Source organism: Rhea americana, unplaced genomic scaffold (genome assembly GCF_003343005.1).
Source record: "Rhea americana isolate MKP2758 unplaced genomic scaffold, rheAme1 scaffold_99, whole genome shotgun sequence".
Classification (NCBI taxonomy): Eukaryota; Metazoa; Chordata; class Aves; order Rheiformes; family Rheidae; genus Rhea; species Rhea americana.
In genome coordinates, this window is record NW_028187188.1 from 1,570,757 (window position 1) to 1,577,980 (window position 7,224).

Sequence of the window (7,224 nt, forward strand, 5' to 3'; positions counted from 1 at the left end):
AATCAGTCTTTTATATCATTTTCAGTCTCTTTACTGAGAGCAAGATTACCAGGAACAGCACTTAGATCATCAGTGGAGGATGTAGACTTCATCAGTTATGTTACAGTCATTCTGAACGTAGGGTACAGTAACTAATCACCTAGAAATTTGCTTATTTTGAATCCCTCTGTAAATGATCAAAGTCATGCAGCCTTTCCTATTCACAGCAGAATGATCGCCATTAAAAGCTTAAGGCCCACAATAAGGAAGCCTGCACACTGTTAGTACACATGCAAGTCTTTTTCTTGAAATCATTAATAAAATTTCACATACCTTGGGTTTCRTAAGTGCTGAATTTCTCAGTTCATTGGTATCTGCCAGAACAGTCTGTGCAGAGCAGCTCCAAAAGCCAGACTTAGATTTTCTTCTTCAGTTTCCTTTCCTTCAGATGAGATTAGTACCTAACAGGGATAACGGAAACTTTCAGAATTAAAGTTCACATTTTAAAATATGAATAGCATTTGTAATTTGCATTATTAGAGTTGTGAAATGGACTAAATAATATTAGTTTACAATGACAAAATAATACAACGTATCTTTAAAGACAAATGTAAGAAAGGCCCTGATAGTCGATGGTTATTTTGGTGATGACTCAGTTTGCTTCTCCAACTTCTCCAGGCCTAGGAATGATGTGTTATGCTGTTAAGGTACTGAAAATAGGTGGTCTCCAGTGAGGTCCTCTATGCCACCCTTCTATATGAAGGGGACGGTAGTTGCACACTATGAGAATTGCATTCACTGGAGCCACAGCCCTGCTGCTCACTGGAGTGTAATGCCCAAGTGTGCCACAGGACTGAGCTGTTGCTCGGTCTGCTTAATATTTTGCCATCGTTTCGACCTGGGCAAACATAGCAGAGAATTGTGGTATGGCAAAAGGAAAAGGGAAGGATAAAAAAAAAAGGTGTCTGTCCACAGGAATTGGGAGTGGCAGAAAAACAAAACAAAAAAAGTCACAAGAGATCTCTCTCTCAGCTAAGATTACTTTTTAGGGAATGGCATCACAGCCAGGACAGGGAGAATACCTGAGTATGACTGTCTTCCAAAACAAACCGCATTTCCAGCAGCATTTCTGTTTGGGTTCCACAGGTATGGTGCTTTTTTGTACAGAGTACAAATTGTGTTTAGGTTTTTCTGGGATACTAGGACAGCTCTGTAACCATTATCCTGTCAGGGTCTCATTTCCACTGCCAGAGGCCTAAGGTGACTTTGGAGAACTTGCTTGCAAGTTTCTCAGCAAAACAAGGCTGTAGAAAGTTAATATCTGCTACAAAAATGTTTCAACTGCTGCTGCTTGCTCTGCAGGCACTCTTTCCCAGGTCACAGCTGGTGGTGTACCTTCTAAAAGGCTTTCCTTCTGGTCTACTTTTTTCCTTGTTTTGGATAACAAAATGAACACCAGAGGGAGAGTGGTGGTTTTTGCTACYCCCTACCATTTTGCCCAGAAAAGGAACATATGCAAAAACCTATTAAAAAAAAAAAGTTCTTTTTGTCAGCTTACATTTTTAAGGCCTAGCTCTGCACTTTACTAAAGGTATAGTTTAAAATATGACTCCCTCTCCATTTGATTACAGCTTTTAGCTGTTTTCCAGTTAGCTTGACGTAGTTGCTTGTCTAATCATTGTGTGAGTCTTCTGGGATTAAATGAGGCCTCAGTGTTGGARTCTCATCAGCTATGCATTACTCAGTCTGTTACTTACATGCAAATACTGAACAAAATCTGAGCAGTCAGAGCTTACCTACAGTGCAGAGGAAGACTTCCACAGACCTTCAGTTGCCCAGTGGGTGAGGCTGAAGACATTCGTGTTRGTTAGCTGTTAGGTTGTGCTTTCCTTTTCCTCTCCACTGCCTTTCCAGCTCTTGTGAAGTTGATGAAAGTCATTGCAGCGCAGCAAGGAAAGGGCCTTGCCTTTCTGCATCAAGATTAATTCACTCTGGAGCTGCAAAAATGACCCCACAGATGACTGATAGGAACGTGAAGGCATCCCTGGAAAAATAAATGAAAATAATAAGTTTAATTATATATGGATTTAGATCTAGACTAAATCTGCAGTCTTAAAACAGAAATTACACTAGCAGCATCACTGCAAAGAGATCTCTTGAGACCTGCTTCCTGCTTTGAAATAGACTAGCTTTATGCTTTGGAGAGCACGTCAAGCCAGCAAGGACCAAAAGGGGGTGACGTAGTTCATCTACATCCCCCAAAAGGGGATGAGATGTAGCTCTGTGTTCATCACCGCATCCCTCCATGCTATTAGGTTTCCATAAAACAGGTACCTCTTTTCCTGGTCCTTATCCTCTAAACCACTTGTTCAGGTCCCCGTCCCTCAAACTTACCAGAGAGGGGGAAATAAATAAATAAATAGAAACTCTTATGTCACGATCTGGAAAATGAAAAATTGTGCCTCCTTCTTCAAAATGTGTCTCAGCTCTTCCAGGTTGCTAGCGGAACTCTCCTTCAGCAGAGCTCAAATCACCTACACCACAGGGGATAAAAAGCTTTGAATGTCAAAACCTCTGTAGCTGGAGAAAACTATTATGATGAAAAAGTTCGTAATAGCAGTGATGGTTATAAATTGCAGATTGCTAAAGCAGGATGAGTCATTTAACTGGCGGRGGAGAGGGGGGGAAGGGATTACCCTTGGGATTAGAATAGATGATCTCTGTCACTTTTAGAAAATCATTATGTGGGCGACAGAGAGTTAGATGCAGGAGAGCTTGCAAAATATAATTTATCCAGCAAATTTAACCAGKTCTGTTTGTTTGAAAATTATCCATGTCAAACTCGGACAATCCCCTCTTCCTTAAAATATGATCTCTGCGTTGTTTTGCTTTTCTCTATCTTAAGTTGATTTGGAGGCCTGAGTACTGTTATATTAGAGATATTAGTATCTGAAAGGCAGAGTTTATGGAGAGGCAGCTGTAAAGTAGTGAAAGAGCCCGAGTTTGTTTGTTTTTTTTCCCCCATCATCATTACCCCACTTACTTACTTACAGCGAGATCATGTTAACAGAAAGATAACAGAGTTGGAAGAGGGCTATTCATTCCCATGCATCTGCTGGAAAACATTAATTTAACGTGAAATTCTAAAATCTCAAGTCCTTTAAACATTTTAGAGAAAGACCATCAGAGTCTATCTTAAGTGATGAAATACATTCAGCAGCATACACAAGTATAGAGCGGCATACTCAGAGGAGACCTGATCCTTTCATGTGCTTTTTTTTTTTTGAGGAAAAATTGTCTGAAAACAGCCCAGTACCATTTCATACTAGTGCATTTTTGCTGGCTAGTTGCAGGAAAAATTTTGAGCATTTGAATGTTTTATCTGCAACTTTTAGAAGCATTCAAAAATAAGTTGCTAACATCCAGGGCCTCCAAGTGCTTGAGCCTCCAACTCCAGTGCTAAGTTCTCCCTGGCTATGCTGTTCACACCTATATGTACATCATGCAGTCTTCACACCCGGGAGGAGGCCTGGAGTTAGCATGCAGCAGGTGGAGCAGAAGGAAGAGGKGGAGCTCTTGATTCTGTTGCTCATTTTTAAGAAATACTGTTTGAGCTTGTCCTAAACAACTACCAAACTACAACTACCAGTAATAAGTTTTGGTTTTTTGTTTTTTTTCAGTGCATTTCCTCAGCCAGCTGTGCATTGGTTTCCTCTTCTAGGCCTCCTGTGTATCTCCAAACTGCACCTAGACTTAGGCTCAGGCTCCACTCTGCACTGCTACGATGCTATCGTCGCTGCACTTCCTCTATCTTGGAATTGCTTACCTGGGCCAACGCTGGAGAAAGTCCAGTATCACTAAAGCAAATTAATAAAATTTCTTGTAAAGTCAGCACTGAATTTTAACATTCTTTTCTTTCCAATTGTTTTCTCCAGATGACAGTGGAGGACATATATACACTGTGTGCGCTTTAATTAATTAATTATTTTTAAGCTCATTTCAGTTTTTCCATAATGCTTTAGAAAAGTACCACTGGCTGAGATACTGAAATGACATAGTTGGTTAAAAGTGGATATTAACGCACACAAGATGGAGATTATGGAAAAATCACAAGGGAATTTTGAAGTTATGATACATAGGATCTAAATTTTTTAGTTTTCATTTTAAGACATTTTTATATAAATTTATGTATGTAAATTTGTCTTTCCTAGGAATAACATTACTCTATTACTAGTTTAAATGGTTATATTCCAAGTAAAGTTAATTTCTGTAAGTCAAACTTTATAAATCAAAAAAATGTAATTCGCACTAATTATCTGCTACTGCATTAAAGTGATTACAAAAATTATGTTCGCAAGGAAGTTGTGCTTTATTTAATAAGTTGCCTAAGGTAAATGATACCCATGAACACAAAAGTCTCTTGCGTTTGTGCAGCCTTCATAAAGGAAAATAGATATGGTTAGCAGATATAAAAGTCTACATTCACACAGTGACATACTCCAAAATTTAAAAGAGCACATGACCCTGCAGGAGGATGTAAAAAAAGTTTGCCCATCTCATACACATAAAGGAAAAARCAAGCTTGCATATGCAACCTGCAGAAGATGCATTATATTTCAATGCCTTACCATTTTACACTCACCTCACACATCAACACCATCACAAAATCAGTAAGGTTGGAAGGGACCTCTGGAGATCATCTAGTCCAACCGCCCAAAGATTTCCTGGCGCTGGTTCCACTGGGACTCGAACCCAGGAGCTTCTGCATGTAAAGCAGACATGATATAAGAGAGTATTTTAACATTCAAATTAAGTAGTAGCTTAAATAGATTTAGCCCACCCTGCTTGTCTGAGGTTTGTGGAAATGGCCTTAAAAAGCAGGTAAACTTAATGCTGATCCAAAAATGGAGATCCCATAATACAGAGATGAGATCTTTTTCTTTAGTTACATGTTATTTAGTGCTATCTTTAGGCTCCCGGGTTAGTTTGGAACAAGCCTCCCCTCAAGCTCTCCGTAGTCTGAATCTGTGCTTTGCAGGTACTTAGGAGATGCTTGCACTTCAATTTTAGTTAGGAAATGGTGAAAGCTACTTTTAATCAGAAACCTTTAAGTATGAATAAATGTTGCTCCCTAAACTACATTTTAATGTGACACACGAATTTGGAGGGGAAGGGAGAAGAGAGAATTTGATGGTCACTCTTATGAGCCTTGAAAGTCATGTTATTTCCTCAATTTTAGCAAATTATTCAGTAATAATTCAGTAGCAGGATTTTATACTAATGAGAGTCTTGTGAAATAGTATCCACATATATATAATTATATATATCACATATATAACCTAGAGATGTCATTCTCGGGCAAGAAAGGCACGCTCTGCCCGTGCATGTTCACATATTACACATCTATACCGTGTATGGTGTTACACTTCTCAACTTGCAACTCCAAGTAGTTTAGGATTGCCCGAAACAAGGTAATTTCTTTTCACTGCTTCTGTCACTTCATTAACACACAAGTCTTAGTGTACCCGAGTAYGGTAGGGTCAGTATTTCAGGTTTCTGCGGTTTCCAAGTCTAACTTCAGTTTCAGTTGTAAACACAACCAGGGAATTTCCATCTGCTACAAATTTAAGCGCAGAAGAAACCATTGCCTTGTTACAGAGCAACAAACAATAGCAAAAAAAAGATTTTTGAGAATTTTAAAGGTCAAGTTCAGCCCTCAAGTAATTGGGAAAGGTAGACAGGGATAGTCAGAGGCACCTCTCATTTTTCATCAGTAAGTATTTGCTAAGTAGGGAATTTTTGCAAGCCACTAAAGATGCAGACAAATTTCAGGCTAGCCCTCCTAGCCAGCATAATTTCTTTTTTCTTTTTCAATCTCCCCACAAATTCCTAAGGCTGTGTCATTATTTCAGGCAGCAAGTGCACGTGGTGTTTGACAGACAGCGTCTCACTGTTATACAATAGAAGCATAATAACAGTAAATATTTAAAGCAGCTAAAGCTGTCAGTAAAACAACTTTACTCTTCAGCCCGGGTGTAGATACAAGAAAAAAGTAACAGTATTTTCAGTTCTTGCAGCTGGTGCAGCTATTTTTGCCCCTGTCACAGAAGTACAGCTCTCCTACAGAGCACAGACAAGTCTCAGAAGGATCCAAGAAATCAATGAGGAAGACACGTAGTGTCACTTTAGTAAAGAGAGAGTTTTGTATTACCATAGTTTTGCCTACCTTCCTCACTGCGATCTTCAGCTGAGGGGGGATCTGACACAACTAGTCTAATGTCTACTCTGACTCCTGGTGTTTTGATGTAAGATACTGAGRGGACTTCTTCTACATGTCCTTTACCTCAGATCAGTTCTTGTCAGAGTGCAAAAATCTGACAAATTGTGTGTACTCCATGATAGGGTAGTTTGTATGGTGTAAAATTCCATGATGGCTAGCAACAAGTTGAGTACAAGACTTTTTTTTTTTTTCCCCATTTACGCACACATGCACACACACACAGAGAGAATTCTCTCCTCCTCTCCTTTCCCCCTTTATCTAGGGCAGAGCCACAGTCCTAGCGGGGGAAGGGAAAGGAAGGGAATGAGGCTTCCTCCCCCCACTAAAAGGGAATTTCTGAATCTCAGTGTAGCTAATTACATGCAAGTTACAGGTAGAATCATAATACATCCTGCAAATATAAAAGCTTCTATTCCCCACCTCTCTCGTATTCAGCATTTGTGCTCTATTTTCTGCTGCAAGTTTTCCATACACTTCCCCAAGGTGTGTCACTAAACTGCAGACAGGTTCGTAAGCAGACACGCCGACACAAAGGAAGTCCTGAAGTTCTGCCAACCGAAAGTGCGTTACCAACAAGAAGCCTYAGCAAGTCACTGGTTTCCAGTACACGTACAATTAAATAACTCACCAGAGCCTGAAAGCCCAGCTGAGATAGGCTCCCTGCTGTAGGTGCTCCTCAATCTTCACAATAAACTAAGAGATTTACCAACTGACTGATTGGCAAAGTAAAGCCACTCTGCCCTTCCAGCCATCATAGCATGTTCTATTAAATGTCAGCTGATAACCCCTGCAAAAACATAGACGTAATTTAAAAAAACAGTGACGCCCAGGAGAAAGCACAATGCCAAGAGGATCAGTATGACTGTAGTTATCAGCAGGCTGAGGCTCACCGTGTCGGGGTGCTGACCTCAGAGGGGGCTTAGGCAGCCCGGCTCAGCTGCCAGGAGAAGCCTCCCCGCAGCAGC

At 40.1% G+C, this 7,224-nt stretch overlaps 1 protein-coding gene across 1 annotated transcript in view; it reads left to right on the plus strand.

Annotated features, from left to right (window-relative positions):
• Positions 1–4,159, plus strand: part of BANK1 (B cell scaffold protein with ankyrin repeats 1) — a 151,180-nt gene extending 147,021 nt beyond the window's left edge. Inside the window, exon 17 of the mRNA XM_085325634.1 lies at positions 3,660–4,159. The gene's annotated coding sequence lies outside the window, so the exon portion shown is untranslated. The remainder of the gene's footprint in view (positions 1–3,659) is intronic.
• Positions 4,160–7,224: the final 3,065 nt, after the last annotated feature.